Source organism: Dermacentor albipictus, chromosome 1 (genome assembly GCF_038994185.2).
Source record: "Dermacentor albipictus isolate Rhodes 1998 colony chromosome 1, USDA_Dalb.pri_finalv2, whole genome shotgun sequence".
Lineage (NCBI taxonomy): Eukaryota > Metazoa > Arthropoda > Arachnida > Ixodida > Ixodidae > Dermacentor > Dermacentor albipictus.
The window spans coordinates 119,731,023-119,750,725 of record NC_091821.1 but is presented as its reverse complement, the minus strand read 5'-3'; the positions used below and the strand labels follow the sequence as shown (position 1 = coordinate 119,750,725).

General features: G+C 43.5%; 1 long non-coding RNA gene across 1 annotated transcript in view; it reads right to left on the bottom strand.

The window, feature by feature from the left end:
- The window catches only part of LOC139049617 (uncharacterized), an 87,331-nt gene extending 70,044 nt beyond the window's left edge, over positions 1-17,287 (bottom strand). Inside the window, exons 1-2 of the long non-coding RNA XR_011508425.1 lie at positions 17,215-17,287; positions 5,464-5,570 (exon numbers count right to left, since the gene is read on the bottom strand). This is a non-coding gene — a long non-coding RNA (uncharacterized lncRNA). The remainder of the gene's footprint in view (positions 1-5,463; positions 5,571-17,214) is intronic.
- Positions 17,288-19,703: the final 2,416 nt, after the last annotated feature.

The window sequence follows — 19,703 nt, the reverse complement described above, 5'->3', positions numbered from 1 at the left end:
CCTGAAACTCACTGGACTCAGGCGCTCACCACATAAATCGCAGTTGCTACTCTGTAGACGTGAATAAGGGGACAGACCTAAGGGCTGCAAACCTCTATCGGAAAGCGATATACACCTACTTACAGAAAATAGTGTCAATATACGCAGAGTCAACGTTATAAATGTACTGGGCCTTTTCATTGATATGAAAGGTGGAACCCATGCGGAGCTCAAGAAAATCACCCTTAAAACGGATAGCGCGTACAGGATGATCAAATGCCTGGTTGGAAGACACAAGGGCATGAGAGAAGATTACCTCATCAGGTTAATCAGCTCTTTCGTACTCTGTCAAATTTCATACGCTACTGCGATGTACAACTGGACGCAGGTTCAACTCAAGAAGCTTGACGCTGCGCTCAAGAAGGTTGTTAAAAGCGCATTGGTGCTCCCACATCGAACCAGGACTGAAAAATTGCTCAAGTTAGAAATAGACAACACGACCATGGAGATCGCGGAGGCTCAAGAAATATCACAAATAGCGAGACTATCTACAACCAGCACGGGAAGATCAATCCTGGACAAGATCATGATCAGCGCCATTACGGATCCAGCACAGTGAACTAAAGTTCATCAAGAATTCGCAGACAACATAATTGTCGCTCCGTTACCCAGGCATATGCACCCAACATATAACAACAGAAGAGTTGCACGAGCCAGGGCGTTAATCAAGAAAATGGATAAAAGGGGCAGAGGAGCCTGCTTTGTGGATTCGGCTGCCTACAAGGATAGAGCTAAGTTCGTGGCGGTGATAGTGGATCACCAGGACAAATGCACCAACTGCACCACGGTCTACACTAGCAAACCTGAAGTCGTTGAACAAGTTGCCATTACATTGGCACTAACAGACGAGAGATGCACAGAAATATACAGCGACCCGAAAACGGCTATTAGAGCTTTCAATAGGGGCAAGATTGCTCCACAGGCTGCGAGGGTAATTAACATAAGACAGAGAAATGTTACACATTACATTTATTGGTTCCCGGTGCACCTTGGTTCACTTGATTACATTCCCGTCAGTCCAAATGAATCGCCAACAGCGTCTCTCGCGAACTTACAGACCGGGCCGCTTTTACATGACTTTGATTCTGCTGGATCGGCGAACCTACAGAGAGATACGCTCATGACATACAATGAAATTACAAACAGTTATTTCATGGGAAGGAGGGACATTGCACCGTCTCACTATAGGCTAAACAGAGTACAAGCAGTTACACTTGGGCAATTACAAACGCAGTCCTATTATTCACCTGCACAAATGAAGGAATTTGATGACATTGCAGACATGAATATTATATGCAAAGCATGCGAAAAGGAGCCATGTACGCTTTAACATATGCTCTGGGAGTGTGGGTCAGTCGGCCCGGGCATTTCGCGGAATCGGTTTTCAGGAATGATTAAATCCCACAATCACATACCTCAAGTCCTGGCTGTCCAATATATCCGTGATAGGGCTAGGTGGCTCCACCTGCCGGCCCCAACATGGCACTAGCCAGGCAAGTGGCAACACCTTGTACAGGATCTGAATAAAGTTTATTCCTCCTCCTCCTCCTCTTACTGTTAAAACAGCCTTCACAATCAACTTATGAGGGCGGATAAGAAAGTCCTTGCCCCTATTTTTAATAGACAAAATATGTACTTACAGGTAACTACAAATATATGTACAATTCTGTGAACCTTACACTGTTTTTTAGCATAGTCCCCATACCGGTTCACACATTTCTCACATCGCAGCACTACATTTAGATGCTCCTGTAGTATTATTTGTGCAGCTTACTGTGGAACCACTCTCAAACTGCTTTCTCGGCTTCATCGTTGCACGTGAATCGCTGTCGTGGCAGAAACCTCTTCAGCGGACCGAACACAGAGGAATCGCCAGTGGTGAGTTGCGGACTGATATGGTGGGTGGTCCAGACTCCCAGGGAAATGACAGGAGCTTGTCGGTGGTTCTGTGACATGTGGCCTTGCATTGTTGTGGAGGATAACCGCTTGGTCCACATCGAGAATCCCTGGTAGTTTTCGCCTGATGACATCCAGCAGACGTGACAGTGTGGAACAATAACTGTGCTATTGATGGTTACACCTTGTGGCATGAAATACAGTAGGAGCAGTCCTCGGCGATCCCAGAAGACCATTAACATCATTTTCCCTACAGCAGGCCCTGAACGGAACTTTTGTCACAACCGAACCCGGATGTTTCCACAACATGCTCTGATGTTCCGACTCCGGCGTGAAATGCAGCATCTACGTTGCATCGGCAGTAACAATACCGTTGAGGAAAATTTCACCCGCCTCGGCATACCGTTGTAGATGATTCAGTGAATTAATCGCTTGCCTTTCATCATGTTATCCAAATGCTTAGGCCCCCACCGATATGAAACCTCCCGGTACCTTAAGGATGTCATAAACACTCCCGTACGAAGTGCCAAGCTCCCGGGAAATGGCCTTGAGGCGCACACACCGATCCTCCTTCACCATTGAATCCACGGGGGAAATGTCATCAGTCAGCGACGCGCGGGCCCTTCCCGAAGGCTCATTGTCATGCACGTCTTCATAGCCTTTTGCGAGCTCGCAATACTACCACCTCACACTTCCCAAATTAAGACACCTTTCCCCATACGTGGGCTGAATTTCCCTGTGGATTTCAATGGGCGTTCGCCCCTTACTCCAAAGAAAACGAATTGCTCGGACGCCGTCGACGTGTGAAGCACAACAGCCATCTTGAACAACTGACAGCAGCGCCGTGCCGCGGAGCTACCAGCACATAAGGCCGGGCCAGTCCAAGAAAGGTACATCGCTGGCAATGAATATGTTGGCTTCGCATTTACAGCCGCATTTTAGCTTAAAATAAGGTGCAAAGACTCTCTGATTTGCCTTCGTAAGTGCAAGCAATCCATTGCAACCTCAAAACAAGATAAATCATCACGTGCCAAGACAAGACTTGACCCGTACCAGTCCAAACAAGATGTACCGCCAAACAACTACGCCGAACAACTTGAGAGCGCAAGAGTAGTGTCTTGCTGGTTTTTGTTTTGTTTTTGTCTTTTGCAGCGTTGCACATCTTACTACCTTGTAACTATAGCAATTAAAAATCTTATTAAAAATTACTCTTTACTCTGCTTTCAATAGTACTTATCTTTTACTCATTGCTAACGAGGCTACACACTTCACCGACGAGTGCACTGCAGTAGGTCTCACAAAGAGTTCCCGTGTGGCATCCTTCGAAAGACACTAGCGGTGAAGTGCACTAGCGGTGAAGTGCACTAGCTCAAGGAGCACTCAAGTTTCCCTGAGTGACACGGGTATAAGACGGGTATAGCAGTGAAATTTCCAAAAAGTTTTCTGTGATTTAACAGTCAAACGTTTCATCTTGATAACTGGCAGAATACGAAACACACTCTACAATGGGAACCAATTGAATATACTACTAATTTGGAGGATGAACTGCAAGCTATGGTGCGCGTACAACCCATAGTGGGGCAAGCGCGGTACTTGTAGATCGGTTTGGTGCGCATAAGCGTGAGTAGGGTGCTTCAGAAGAACAAAATATTCCTACAGGAACCTGAAATGCCCCTTCGGGCGTAAAACTAATCCAATCGATAACAAAGAGTGCGCCGTGCGCCACTGCCTCATTGCATCAGAGATCTCTGTTTCGCTGGAATCTCGGAGGGATTCTGCAAGATTGCACCTACTCTCCCAGGAATATTTACATCGAAGTTTTGCTTGACATAGGTGAAAATCATTTGTAATCTTCAACAGACGGGAAGCCGGTGTGGTACTGAAACCTGCTGCAAGAACGACGGCCACGCTTCAGTGTTCACCCTCTCCCTGTATTCCTACAAGCGATATCAGCCATGATGTTACAGGTTATAATATGGTATGTAGAAGTGCAGATAAAATGCATCGCAATTATTGGCAATAAATTTGTAATGTTGAGGTGACGCAATCATCATACCGTGTTAGGGAAGCAGTGCACTCACCAGGACATGGCGGAGAGACGCAATTTTATTCATTCCAGAACAAAGGTTTGCAGCAGAGTGAGTATGCAGTTAACAAAAAGGTTTTGTTCTGCGGCGAAAGAGGTGGGACGCTGTATATGTTTTTTTTTCTTTTTGTCATGAATATGAGTGAAATTTGGGCCACGACAAAATATTGCCGCCATTGACGCCTGAGAAAATTTTGTCAGCACACTTTCAGAAAGCATATATATAAAATTAAAAGCTTGACACTTCAGCAAATGCGGTTATGCATAAAAAATAGCAATCGTGTGTTACTGGACAATGTCACCGTGTAGAAGCGCACTACAGCAGAAATGTTGCTGCGCAGAAGGAAATGAGCTAACGTAACGCCCTTAAATTTAGGTTAGGGGCCTGAGGAGACGGGAGTGTTGGTTGCTGCAAAAGAGCCTAATTTTGCAAAACCTTCCGCTATTGCTCTGCCTTAGCGCCGCTTATCAAGTTCGATAAGGTCTGAAGATCCTAACTATTCGCTATGGTGCGCCTGTATACAGCATTTTTCACAACGTCTTACAATCTTTCACTCTTGTCATATACGTGTAATTCTGACACGATTGCGCCCTTCATTTCTAATTTCCATAAAAATGGAGACATGCAGTGCATTGCACACAGTTGTGCACTGCGCTATTTATGATTAAGGTTAATGTTCTTGTCGAGACGCATTGATTTTTACCAATTCTCCTCCCCTCTTGAGTATTATCATCAGGGGTTGACGAGGCTGGAACAGTACATGGCTCCTTAAAGTTGGACCACGACGCATGCGTACCGACTTTTACAACATCGGGTGACTCTGGAAGTTACTTGCGTTCCAGAGATCAGTCTTGTCTAATAGTCGTCCTAAATAAACCTCAAATGATAAAGGATTAAACACTAAACTATGCCTTGAACGTGGAAGGTTCGCGATGCTCATGTTGGGTGTCTGACCGCAATCGAGATAAGAGGGAGCGGAGAGGCCATTTCATGGATAGAGCAGGGTAGATCATCGACACTATACGTCCCGTCCCTCCCTCTTTTGATGACGAATAGCGTACAAGAAGATACCTCATATTCTTGTCACAGCTCGGCGAGAGACTAAATTGATGGACTGGTGACAGGTCTTCGTGACATGGAAATAAACTTTCAGAAAAAGCAACTCAAACTGAAGAAGCGAGTTAAGTGAGTAGTATTTTATGTGTACAGAACAGACATAGCCTCGGAAGGGTTTACATGTAGACTCACTAGGCAGCGGTGCTGTGTTTAGCTACTCACGGTTCGACTCTCTGGCGCATTTACTTGGGCCTGACACGGCAGACGTTATGGAAACAAACTCCGAATAGGAGGCTAAAATTCATTTTTAAGTTAAACTAGAGAAAAAGTCATAGTGAGACATGTAACAAGAGTCAGCAAATACTATATGGTGACATTACGTTACCTTGAAGGCATGTCATTGAAGCCTAAATTAGCACCAAAGGTTTCGGGACGGCAGGTATCCGGCGCAAGATGATACCAGAGGCGGTTGCTCATCAACGTCCCATGCCACTGCAAATTTGGAATTTGTGGGGCAGTTACTGCATGCAGATCGCATTGCTACTGTGCACACGATATCCGATATGAAATTGTACAAGGATGTGTGTGTCGCCAGGTCTTACGCAATGGTTTAGGGAAAAATAAATTGAAGGCGAAAATCGCCCCTCACACACTGCATGGTGAACAGAAATAAAAAACCAGAGCAGTTGCTGCTGAACTTTTGGAAAGGATCAGAAGTGATTCCCGCTTTGTGTTAACCATTACTGCCAAAAAAAAGCTTGTGCTACCATTTGGTGCAACCAGTTGGCACCAGCGAAGCGAGAAAGCGCGGAAGGGCGAAGTCAGAGTTCACCTCGCGTTAAATATGTTGAGCGACCACCATAAAAAACAAAAAATCTTGCCCGCAATTTTTTAAACTAGAGGCTTGGTGCGCCATGAATATCGTTGACGGAGAGACAATAAGCCAAACTTCTTCATTGTCGTGCTAAAACTTTGCTCCAAGCAATTCAGTAGCTCCGTTATGTGTGTCATCGTCTCTAGAGTGGCTGAGTCTTGCTGCACGACAACGTTAGATAACCCGAGGCTCCAGCAGTTTTTTGTCTTCCCCTCTGAAATTGCCACTGAAAGGGAAGGGTCATGAAGATATGGCAGGAATCTAAACTGCGGTGACCTATGTTCTGAAAAGCATTCCGGATGATACTTTATCTGCTTGCTTTCGTGTGCTCCATAAACTGTGGTAGCTGTGCGTAGATAATGAGTACAATAATTTAGTGAGAGCATGAGCGATTAGTTTGTAAGTTGAATAAATGAAATTTAACGAGCTCCGTCCCGTAGCTTTTCTGATAAGGGCCGTAATTTTTTACAGACAGAGCCCATGTGTTCTATAATATGGAGAATTACGCGCGAGATATTAAAACGCTTCGTCAACACGCACTGTAGCCCCCTCTATCGTCGGGAGCTAAAGGCGGTCGGTGCAAGAGCAACTACCATGCGGTTTCTAGGTCAAACCAAGAGATGGCGCCGCAACGCAAGAAACAGCTAGCTAGTGTTTCAGCCAGGTTCAGTGGTTGCGTGACAAGGAGTAAAAAGAAAAGAAAAAAGCATTTCCGTTCCACTTTCTCTTTTCGCAATGCTGTCGTGCGCATCGAGTCTTGCCAAAGTGTAAACACAAGTTCTGTGTTCGAAGACAGGCGGCAGCTCCCGCGCGGTAGAGCTGCATTCAGGCGCTCGCGGAACTTGTGTGTGTGACCGGGCGCCTGAATTTTACTGTGAACAAAGGTTGCCGGTCACGGAAATAACTTGCAAGACATTATTTAAAACAGCGATTAGAGTCGCAGTTTCTATGCTTTTGCACCACGCTTCAAGTGGCAGCTTTTCATGCGTTTATTTATCAAAATAATTTGCTAATAAACTGATTTGGAAGGGTAGTAACAAAATGCTTCAGCAGCGAACTTTGCAGAAGCCTGCATGGATATTGCGCGCACTCTACCGTTCAGCAATGTAAGTACAGTACGCACTAAGCAATCCTCCTGCTTATTCTGACTTCTCCTACAATTAGCAATCTAATTTTGGAACTAATGCAGCAAACATGAATCAAGCATTCCTAATTAAATGTTTGAAGCCACTTCGCACAGGGCTTGCTGCTGACACATGTAGGGAGTCACCTGTAATGCTAATGCTGTTCCGACACTCTATAGAGCTTCCAAAGTCTCTCTTTTCAATCTGTACGCCCCTAGATCGAGGAACATGCCGTAAATGACCCACTAGTGGAACGACAATGCTTCAAAGTGTTGTCGTTAGAGTTAACACTTATCGACAATCCATTTTCCACAATGTCAATTAGTTTTACGTGGAAATGAAAAAAAAATTGCCACAGATTTTAAAGGCGTATTTGTCGAAACAAACCCTAGGCACAGCATTTCTGCTAAGTGGGTATTAATTCATTGCTGAGCGACTTAACTGCCACAGTTGAGGCATAAAGCTTTTTAATGCGATAACTACATAGATAGCTAATTCGTGAAAGTGGTTAATTATCTAGCACAACTACGCCTACTCTTGCAAGTTATTTCTGCACCTTCATGCAGTCCACTTGACGTTACACTGCAATATCTACCACAGGAGATATTTAGTAATTATGTTTCCAGGGCAGGGCTCCAGGTGAATTGTTACCACGTGGGGCTCTTCAGCGCTGCAATGCCCGACGTACCGTTCGTGTCACGCTGCGTTTGACACCTTCCCATTCAGATTTAGCCACGGAAAACTTAAACCATTTTCTACAGTAGCATTTTTCATCCACTTAATTGGGCATAGTTCCGTAAATCTTCATATTATAATTTACCTAATTACTGTAGTACGTCAAAATTTAATTTAATTAACAATGTTTTTTGTACACTCTTCTTGGCTCGAAATAAATGTGAAGGAGCTGTTGCACTTGTTCTTAATTCGGAACAGTGTTTGGGCGTCATACCGGTTTAGACGTTTGCCTAAATCTCGCGCCGCGAACGCAGCTTCCCGAGACATGCAGTTTTGACAGTAGCGAGACAAAACGGCGTCGTAGAACATATCAACGCTATGACACTGAGGGAGGAGTAAATTATTGATATAATTAAAGTTAAAGAAAATGAAAGACGTATATCGACACTGTGCATTGACGATTTAATGTTAACGGCAAGACGACGGGAATACATTACAATTTTCACTAAGAATTTCAGCGCCTTCTCCACGTGGACGCTTACTTTACTGAATGATACGCCCTAATTCGTTTCTAGCGAACGCCTTCATAAAACACAAGAATAATAAAACATGGCTGACGAGCTAGAAAGTAATAAATATGATAAAACGAAGCCATGAATTGAATTCTGGAGTTTTACGTGTAAAATCACGATTTGATTATAAGGCACGCCGAATTGCGGGACTCCGGATTAATTTTCACCACCAGGGGATCTTTAACGTACCCCAATGCACGGTACACGGGCGTATTGGCATTTCACCCTCATTGAAATGCAACCGCCGCGACCGGGACTTGATCCCGCGACTTAACGCATATATCAACGCAACACCATATATCCGCTAAGCCACCGCGGCAAGTGAAACGAAGCCTTTCTTTCAAACAATGGCATTTGTCGTTTGCTTAGCTCAGCAAACGCTTGTTATTTAGTTCTCAAATGGTCGTCTTAAACGGCATCTCTTTTGTTACAGGCTCCTCAAACGCGTGTTTTACTTCACGACAATATTTTTTCAGATTAACAGCACCGTTAGATAATGAGGATCAACTGTTTCTTTTCTCTTTTGCAAGTAAGACGATTAGCCTTGACGAGCAGGGGACGATAAAAAAGGAATGTTTTTGCAGCACTTTGTTTCTCTTCGCCAAAAAATACATGCAGCTAAAACCGCGGCAACATCAAATAAAAACGACTTGATGGGGGATTAAAATTTCCGGTGGCCCCGTTCATCTTGCTTCCGGCGCGGTGGCTCCAAAACATTCAAATAACGGCAATTTAATGAGCTTGCTGCTGTTGTGGGCCGAGGAATGAGTACTGTTCGGTAGCTGTCGAGCCTCCAAAGGTTGTTGTTGTGTTAGTAAAAAAAATAAATTAAAAATACGCGCGTACTGTAATAAATGACGTCAGCAGTCGCTAAAAGCGAACCAAAAAGAAGAAACAGCAAAAAAAATGCAGTGGCCTTTTTATTCAAATATCACGCGTTTTTGCGGCTGATGTACATGTATTGCTGCCTTTATCGCTCCATATCATGATCACCAAAGTGAGTCCTGGTCACCTTATGTTACGATAATTTGGAAGAGCGCGGGAATGCCGTCGCTCGATAATTCTTTTAGATTGTCCTCTGGCGGGAATGCGATGGAAGTCCTGGAAGCGTGGATTTAGTTATAGTAACTAATTTTTACCGCGTTCATCTGTTAATGGTGCGCTGCGCACCGAAGCTGTTGGTATAATGAAACAGGTGTATAGTGCCTCAATGCATGTTTTCCCAAGCACCGCTGTACAATGGATGTTTTCCTGGAGAAGAACGTGGCCGAAGAAATATAACCATAAGAGTATTTTTAGACATTAAGCAAGCATTTGACCCGGTCATGCCCAATCATACCCTGCTTAACCCGTGGGATGTTTGTTTTCCCGGAAGGTCACTACGGTGGATTTCCGAGTTTTTAAGAGAAAGAAAAGTACTTATGCAGACTACGGGAGGGAATTCTGCACTGCATTAGGTCACGCAGTGAATACTACAGGGTAGTATCCTAAGCCCGTGTCTTGTTAACTTCATGATAGTGAATTTACCTCGACGATAAGCACTTGGGTTGCAGTGTTCTTATTTTTTTCCGGTGATGTCTGTATTTGGGCATCTGGATCAAATATAAGTTATTTCCGAATTCCAAATGTTACTTCCAAATGTAAGTTACTTCCTGAAGGATTATATGACGTTAAAACGTTTCTTAAAGAATGAGAGCTCTCCTTGCACGCTGAGGAAACAGCAGCATTGCCTTTTGTGCGCAAAAGCAATAAATCAAACCGCTTACGTTTTTCTTGTAGGGAAAATCCTTAAACATGGCAAAACGAGATTCATTTCTTGGCCTAACACTAGATCAATGATAACTGTGGGTTCCGCTTATAAAATTTATTGAACACCAAGTAAAATATACAATCAATATACTACGCAGACTTGCATGTAGAACGTGGGGCGGTCAGTGTCATCAATAGCGCAGTTTCACAGAGCTTTCGTAAGACAATAGATATGCTATTCTTCCCCACTTCTAAATGGCCTTTCCCGTACCTCAAGGGAGCCACTCTATAGGTTACTAGCACGGAGACTTCGAATGTGTTTGTGTGTCCCTCATGCAACCTCCAGTGCTGTCGCCATGTTGGAGGACCTGGCAGTGGCCCTTTTCCATTATGCAAGCTATTGAGTTATGCAAGCAAGAGTCCCGCCACATTAAACAAAGCTACCATATCCTGTAGCATTACAATTATGAAAGACCGGCAAATGCAGCATTCCCATCATTATACAAGAATACATTAATACAGTGCAGTCAGATAAGTATATCAAGGAGAAATAGTGTCATCCATCCGACTGTAGCGCGAAGCTATAAATCCACACGGGTTTCACAAAAAGTAAGCTTCGCAGTTGAAGAGTAATTATTCCTTATTCGGGGTATATATGCAGGATGTTTCAGCGAACACTTTCACATTTTTTTAAAGGTTGCCTGTGGCAGATACCACAATTACAGTTTATGAGCCGGTCTACCCGAAGCGGCAGACATACTTGCACAAAAAAAAATGAAATGCGAACTCGACTAATTAACAAGAATTCACTAATTAAATTAGTTGATTATGACCCATATTGCAATTTACAAATTATAGCAGTGGACTTCGCAAAGCGGATTTACTTGGAACGAATTCTCAGGATGACCACCAGTCTCGAGATATAAATTCCCGAACTTTGCGGAGAAATGCATGGGTGTTCCAGTTACTTGTGTGTTTCAGTGCATGAAACGACGTTTTGTTAACAAATAACTAGAACGGTAGTGCATTTCTCCGCAAAGTTCGGGAACTTATATCTCGAAACTGGTGTCATCTTGAAAATTCGTTCCAAGTGGATCCGCCTTGCGAACTTCATCCTTACAAAAATTTTTATAGAAAGTCCATAGAAAGTCTATAGACATTTGTCTATGAAGTCTATAGACTGTCTATAGACATTTCTTTAGACTAGTCTATAGACAGTCGATAGACTTATGGCCATGCACTTTTTATAGACTTGTCTATAAAAAGTCTGAGACTATAGACTGCCTATACACTGTCTATAGACAGTCTATTGACTTATGGCCATACTTTTTATAGACTAGTCTATAAAAGTCTGAGTCTATAGATTGTCTATAGACTGTGTATAGACTTATGGCCATACACCTTTTATAGACTAGTCTATAAGAAGTCTGAGTCTATAGACTGTCTATAGATGGTCTATAGACTTATGGCCATAACTTTTTATCGACTTGTCTATAAAAAGTCTCAGTCTACAGACTGCCTATACACTGTCTATAGACAGTCTATTGACTTACAGCCATACTTTCTATAGACTAGTCTATAAAAAGTCTGAGTCTATAGACTGTCTATAGACTTATGGCCATACATTTTATGGACTAGTCTATAAAAAGTCTAAGTCTATAGAGTGCCTATGGATTAATTAAAATTCATGTTTGTAGACAGTTGTCAGCAGAATGTCTATGGACAAGTGTATACAGGCTTACAGTTCTACTTTTGTAGACTGGTCTATAGAATGTCTATAGATGACATTTGTCTGTAGACATTTGATACACTTCAGTCTACAAAAGTAGAACTAGATATACAGTTCTACTTTTGTAGACTGAAGTCTATGGAATGTCTATGGGGAATATATATAAATAGTCTATAGACATTCTATAGACTTCAGTCTACAACAACAGAACTTTATAATCCGATACACTTTTTTCTATGACATTCTGCAGACATTTGTCAACAAACATGAATTTTCATTAATCTATAGACAATCTATAGACACAGACATTTTATAGACTAGTCTATACAGAGTGTATAAGGCCATAACTCCATAGCGGCTATCTACAAGTTATTTTACATTTTTGTTGACATGCGGTAGCAAAAACTTTTGAATGTATTTATGCATGTGCATCTGTTCCTTTTCATCTGCACTTATGCATTACCGTTAGTAGATTAATAATGCTCCTGAACCAGCTGAACTTTCATATATGTTGCATAAACAGAAATAATTTATATAGTGCTGAATCATGCACTGCAAAAAAAAAAAGCGCCGGTAATGCATTGACCGTTTTTATTGCTCGATATAATAGACGAATTCCTTAGATTCACGTCTTATGCTGTTATGGAAACAGATTAAATATTTACACTACTCCTTGGCAAGCATGGTCGCCAGGCTGGCCTTGACCTTTGTGTCATTAGTCCCAAAGGTGCTGCAGGTGTATGCTGCAACTAAGTAGATGCAGCAATATGAGGCAAAAATTACAAGTGTGTATTCTTTGTATTTTCATTAAGCAGCTTCATATATTTACTCAACCCATCTAAGTCAATACTTAACGCGGTTAGCTATGACTAATGGTTGATTTTCAAAACAAATCAGTACCTTATACAATGTTTTATTGCATGGTATGGTGAACAATTAAACAGTCACAGCTGCTGCTCGTGCCAGCAACAGTATGTTCCCTTTTATGACAAATTCATATATGATGCATTACTGTACTTATCCCAAATGGTTTCTATATTTATTGCTGAAACGTTACTCAGCTGGGCTGTCTGTGCATTTTTTGGCTGGTAGTTAAGTATGCCCGTGCAGAGGGTTATTTTCAGAAGACGTGACTGGAATACTCACAGTATCATGCCTAACATTGTAATTTATTTTGCTTAATACACATTTAAATGTCTTTCTCATACTTTTAAATGAATGGGTCATTGGCCATAACTTCAACAGAAGGCAGATGGGTTGATTGTATTGATATGTTCACTTAATTTCTCACAGGTAATGAGGCCTCTTGGGCATGCTAACAGGTTTCCGAGTTAGGTATACCATATGAGTACCCAAAATACCACACGAGCACTTTGTGTCATGGCACGACAGATATGCACCTGCTAGGAAACAGAACTGATAGTATAGTTCGAATGAATTCTATCACAGTAAATCATTTAAGGTGCTTTGGAAGATGGATGGATGGATGAAAAACTTTATTATGGTCCTTTAGGGCGCGCCCTAGCGCGCAGCGGGCCGCTCCCACGTCGGGACAGAGAGGCCGAGCCTCTCCGCTGCGTCGCGGGCCCGTTGGACAGCCCATAACTGGTCCTCGAGGTTGGGGCTGTGTAGGACAGCATCCCAGCGGGAAGAAGTGTTACTTTCATCACTGCGTAACGCGGGGCATCGCCAGAGCATGTGAGGTAAGTTCGCCAAGTCATTGCATAGTGCACATGCATTTGTCGTCTGAATTTCGGGGTACATCTTGTGAAGAAGTAGGGGGTTTGGGTATGCCCCCGTCTGTAGAAGCCTTAGTGTCAATGCCTGAGGTCTATTGAGTTTGCAATGTGGGAGGGGGTAGATCCTCCGAGCCAAGTAAAAGTGCTTGGTAATTTCGGTGTACGAGGAAGGAGAGTCCCGAGTGTCAGTACCCCCGGCGTCACGCTGCCCGGTAGCTACGCGGTTGATGATCCCTCGCGCAGCTCCGTGTGCCGACTCGTTGAGGTTGGGCGGGGCACCCTCGATCTGTCCCATGTGAGCTGGAAACCAGATCAATGTGTGTGGCTTGATTTCTGTGCTTCCTAATATCCCTAGGGCCAGCTCGGATATGGTTCCTTTGGCAAAGGCCCTAACAGCTGATATGGAGTCACTGTAGATTGATGTCCTCTTGTTGTCCAATAAGGCCATCGCTATTGCAGCCTGCTCTGCGATTTCAGAGGACGTCGTCCGAATCGAGATAGCGTTCGTTATTTGGCTTTCATGATTTACGCTAACTACAGCGAAGGCCTGTCCGTCGGCGTAGCGCGCTGCGTCTACGAAACTGTTCTGCGAAGCCCTTTCACGAGCCTTTTCCAGGAGAGCCTTCGCGCGCGCCCGACGTCTTCCCACGTTGTGTTCTGGATGGACGTTTCGTGGGATAGGCGCGACAGTGATGCGGTCCCGCTGCTCTCGAGGGATGCTGCAGAACTTTGTTTTGATTACTCTGGAAGGAACGCCCAGCTCCTGTAAGATGTGCCTTCCAGCTTGTGTGGTAGATAGCCTGATGAACTGGGCCCTCTCCTGTGCTTCCGCTATTTCCTCTAGCGTGTTATGCATGCCAAGTTGAAGTAAGCGTTCCGTGGGAGTGTATACGGGGAGGCCGAGAGCTCTCTTGATTGCTTTCCTGATTAATGCATTGAGTTTATCCCTTTCCGATCTTTGCCAGTTGTGCATGGCCGCGACGTAAGTGAAATGACACATTACGAACGCATGTACCAATCTCACGAGGTTATCTTCTCCGAGGCCTTGCTGCCGGTTGGCCACTCTTCTGATTAGTCTGATGGCATTGTCCGTCTTCTTAGTGAGTCGCAGCACTGTCTGGTTGTTTGAACCACTCGACTCTACCATCATGCCGAGAATCCGGATAGCATCCACCCTCGGAATATAGCCTCCGTCTTTTGTGCGCAGTTTTATGTCGCATTCGGCCAGTGGCTTCCATCCCTTTGGTTTCGGGCCTCTGCGCTTGGGTCGATAAAGTAGCAGTTCCGACTTGTGCGGTGAGCACCGAAGGCCCGTGGATTCAAGGTATCTCTCGGTAGCATCAACCGCCTCTTGCAGGGCCGTCTCTACCTGTCCGTCACCTTTGGAAGATGAAATTTTTTTTAGGCTATCGAGGTTCAGTACGTTTAGTTAACGCAAAAAAACATATTGAGTAAGAAATGCTTTGTCAGTAGGCTTGACTTTGTTTTTTTTTTCAATAAATGGAACCAATTTCCCTCAATTTTTATGAGGTGAAACGTTTTAAAAATATACTTAACACAGAGATTCTCTGGAAACTTTGTATGACATGTAACAAGACGGCATACCTATGTGGCCATTTTAAAATTTCCCGATATTTTTCCAAGCCTTCCCTGGCTGTTTTATGAAAATTTTCTGGCAATCTATGACGCCTGCAGCTTAAGTGCAATAAAAAATATTGTAGTTTATTGCTTGCCAAGTACTTCCAGTCCATAATATTTAGATAAGACGAATAACACGTCAGTCACTTGACATGCAGTATTAGATTCACCTGACTTGAATTCCTTCTATAATAAAGCTGACAAGGGCTTCGGCAAGTTCGTAATTGATGGCCACACGAGTACAGCACGGAAGACACTGAGACACACGTAAAGCAAATGCAACAATGTTAGGGAAAACTATAGAATGAGTTATTTGTACGGTCCAATAGTAGTTTTCTATATAATTTGCTATCACTTATGCCTTTAGTTAACTTTGTTTACCTCTGACTAAAGACTACATGGCAATATTAATCAGTACCATTATGATGTTTCGTTATATTACAGTATGAGCAGTTAGACAACCGTAATGATCACCGATGCCAGCAACGGTACGTTTCGTTTCAAGACAGGTTCATGTGACACACAGTGTACTTATAAAAATAAAAGAAATGCGAGAATCTCAAACGATTCCTATAATAATAATTGTTGAAGCAAAGATACCCGGCTAGACTGTGCACATTTTTCAAGTGTTAATGCAATATGCCCGTGCCGAACGAACATGCTCAGCATACTGACTTCAGTTTTGAATAATCACGTTAAGATTTGCAATTTATTTCCGCTTAGAACAGTCTGCAATGTCTCTTTTCTCATACTTCGAGATGCATACATTTGCCACACTTTCAGTAGAATGCACATGAATGGGGGCGTACTGATCAGGTTACTTATCAACTAAAACATGTTACGATCTCTTAGGTGTGTTGATAAGGGTAGAACAAATGCAATGTCCACTGAATTATTTGAAAAATCTGAGCGTTATCTACTAAGAAAAGACCACCAAATTGATAATCTGGCTCTTTTTTCTTTTGTACAGCGCATATAGTATGCAGTCTGTCCAAGACGACGGCACTACATGCAACAGTAATGAAAACCGGAACGCTTATTACGCACGACAAGGGCTTCATACCGTGCACGACTGCCACAATGCGAATCTGCGCCAGCAGCTGCCTAGAGATTAAGAGCACGTAAACTGCATAACCCCGAAGCATCGAAAGGCGCTTAACGCTTTTCATATAGCTCGAAAGATAACTTCTGCTGCTAAACTGTTCAAAAAGAGACAAAAACCAAATCTTCCAACTCCCGTCATACGCAATGCCTTCAGTTTGAAACGTGTAAAGGTGCTTCCCGGAGCGACTAATTTATTGTTCTCCAATTTTCTCGGCTAAGTTGCGAAGCTGCGAGTGACTGAGCTTATCGCAAGTTTCATGCTCCAAAAGCGTTTGGGGTTTCATATAGATAGATTGGGTGAATCTAGAGATTTCTGCTAGATATTTGCTAGTCTCGTGTTTTGGTTGCGGTAACTTCCCAAAATTATTTAGATTGGCTGCCAGGAACCTTAAAAATACTGCTACTTTTAAACTATGCGAAAACGGCAGCGCACACACTGCTGATGCATGCCCCGCAAACACGGCCTTTCATCCGAGTACGCTAGCAGTTATTCGACTATACGTGTCTGTTTGAAAATTCTTGATGCTAACACAATTTCGAGATATATACGTAAAACGTTTCACGAGAATTTCACTACACATGCGGCGCAGCATTCATCGCGGCCGCATGAAGTGCCACGAAATGAGATCTACCATACTGGCTGCACTACACACACAATCCTCTTAGTGGTAGCTCAGTATCAAGTTAAAACATGGTGTACTTCCTTTTTAACGCACCTAAACTATAATGCTAAAATCAACAAGCCCGAGCAATCGCTCGCCGTAAAACATTCCGTATAGTAGAAGCGAGAACAAGAGCGCGTTACCAAGCCATGTCAACGAGAAACCGACACTATACCCGAGTCGCCTGCGCTACATGCAGCCGGTTCGCGCTACGAAATGCGCTCACATAATCATGAGCTATTGACGGGAAACATCTTTGCTAAAGCTTACCGTTCAGTGTAGTTGACGTGTGATGCCACAAAGAAGACACGCATACACAGACACCAATGTTCAGGCAGACACCGCACACCGGCACAACCGTTTACGTGCCTGGTGCACTCGTTGCGACGGCGCACCGCCGCGCATGCGCAAGAGCTCCGAGCATGCGCAGGAGCTCCGCGCGCCAGGGCGTGCGCGCTCGGAGGAGTGTGAGCGCCTTTTCCTCCTCCATTTTTTTTTGCCTGTTTATCTCTTTCTTCGCGCCATGCGCGCCGGAACGGGTGGCTTTTCCTTTCCATTATTCATCTTTTTTCATGGATGAAGGAAATGCGCTCGCAGGTTGTATGACAAACGCTGTGGGCTATCATATGAGACTGGAACGCTAACATGAATGCGCTGTTTGTAAAAGCCGTTACAGGACCCTTCAGACGTTTCAGACGCATTATTGCCAGCGTCGATGAGTAATACAGCATATTTGTAGCATATCTTCCAGCGTGCCGCCAAATGTGATGCCTGCACGTATGTTGGTGCTAATTTTCTGTTCCGATGATAGGTCAAAGCAATCAGTACATCATTGAGGTACTCATATGCGTGGCTGCGCCGGCATACCACCTGTGAAATACTGGGTGGGCTCAGAAAATGTGGCACCTATTTTAAGTGCATGAGAAACTTTGATGAGTTTATAGTGGAGGATATCAATCAACAAAAAACCACTCGATGTTAGTGACGCAGCCGAGATATGAAGACAATGTGAAATGTATCCGAGAATCGGACGACACAGAACGCGAACACTACATGCGCGACATCGGTTCATCGCACATTCACAAAGTCCTCGTTGTCAGCTACAAACATTACGAGTGTCTTTGCTGTTAGCTGGATGCCTGTTTGGAATCCACTTGTAGGTGAAGCTGGCGTTCATAATATCTATTATAACAATTGGATCGGCGTTTTGCTTTCTTTATTCTACTGCCGCAAAAGTGATGCGACTACTGTGAAGACTGTTTTGGAATTGCCGAGAGCGACTACGTAGATGATATCATGTGGTCAACAAATGCGGAGGTATATGCTATGTGTATACTAAAGTCTACAAATAGGCTCTGCAGCAGTCTCAGCAGTATACAACTTCAGTGGCTTATATCAAACGCAGCTACGTATTATCCACCTGTACCTGCGCTTGGTTTCAGAGTACACGGGTTGGGCCCAGATTAATGATGTTTGTCTATTGTTAATCCATAGACATGCAAGACCACGACAACTCAGAGGCAGACCAGGTGGTGAACGCATCACCTGGTCTGCCGGCTTTCGCCACTTATTCACCACATTTGCCACATCTTCCCCATCTGACCTTCACCACCTGGTCTTCGCGAAGTGTACGTGCGGGAAGCAGCCAGGTTAAGGGCCTTCGGGTACCTGGAAGACCTTGGTGACTCGGACGTTGCCTGCTCCGCCGCGATCCTCGTTCGGTGCAGCTGCACTGAACGCAGACTAGCAGTCTGCACGGTTTGCCCACCGCGCCGGGGTTGCGGTGGCGTCGTGCATGAACCAGTGCCATATCATCGCGTTCGCAGAGAGCGGGGGGTATGGGAACTCGGAATTACATATTATCAACTTTCTTCTATAGACATTCAATACACCGGGAGTAGAGAAAAAAAAATGGAACCCTTGTCGACCGTTGTCCATAATATAGAGAGTCTATAGACCAAGTATGGACAAAAATAAATAGAAACTGTATCGGCTTTCGTCTACAGGTAGTCCATATAGAGGGGAACTAGACTAAGAAGAAACAAACACCTTATCGAATTTTTTCTACAGACCGTCTATAGACTGCGAGTAGACAAAAAGATATAGAAATCTTATCAACTTTCGTCTATAGAAATCTATGTACAAATTATATGGACAAAAATAAATAGACACTGTATCGAATTTCGTCTAAAAGTAGTCCATAGAGGGGAAATAGACAAAAAGAAACAAACACTTTATCGTCTTTTTTCTATAGACCGTCTATAGACTGCGAGTAGACAAAACGAAATAGAAAGCTTATCGACTTTCGTCTATAGAAAGTCTATAGACAAAGTATGGACGAAATGGATAGAAACTGTATCGACTTTCGTCTATAGGTAGTCCATAGAGGGGAAGCAGACAAAAAGGAAACAAACACCTTATCGACTTTTTTTCTATAGACCGTCTATAGACTGCGAGTAGACAAAAATAAATAGAAACCCTATCGACTTTCGTCTGTAGAAAGTCTATAGACAAAGTATGGACAAAAATAGAGACTGTGTCGACTTTCGTCTGTAGGTAATCTATAGAGGGGAAGCAGACAAAAAGGAAGCAAACACCTAATCGACTTTTCTCTATAGACCGTCGATAGACTGCGAATAGACAAAAAGAAATAGAAATTTTATCGACTTTCATCTATAGACAGTCTATAGACTTTGTATCAACAGAAGTCGAAATCTATAGAAGGGAAAGGTCGTCTATTAAAAGTCTATAGACTTTCT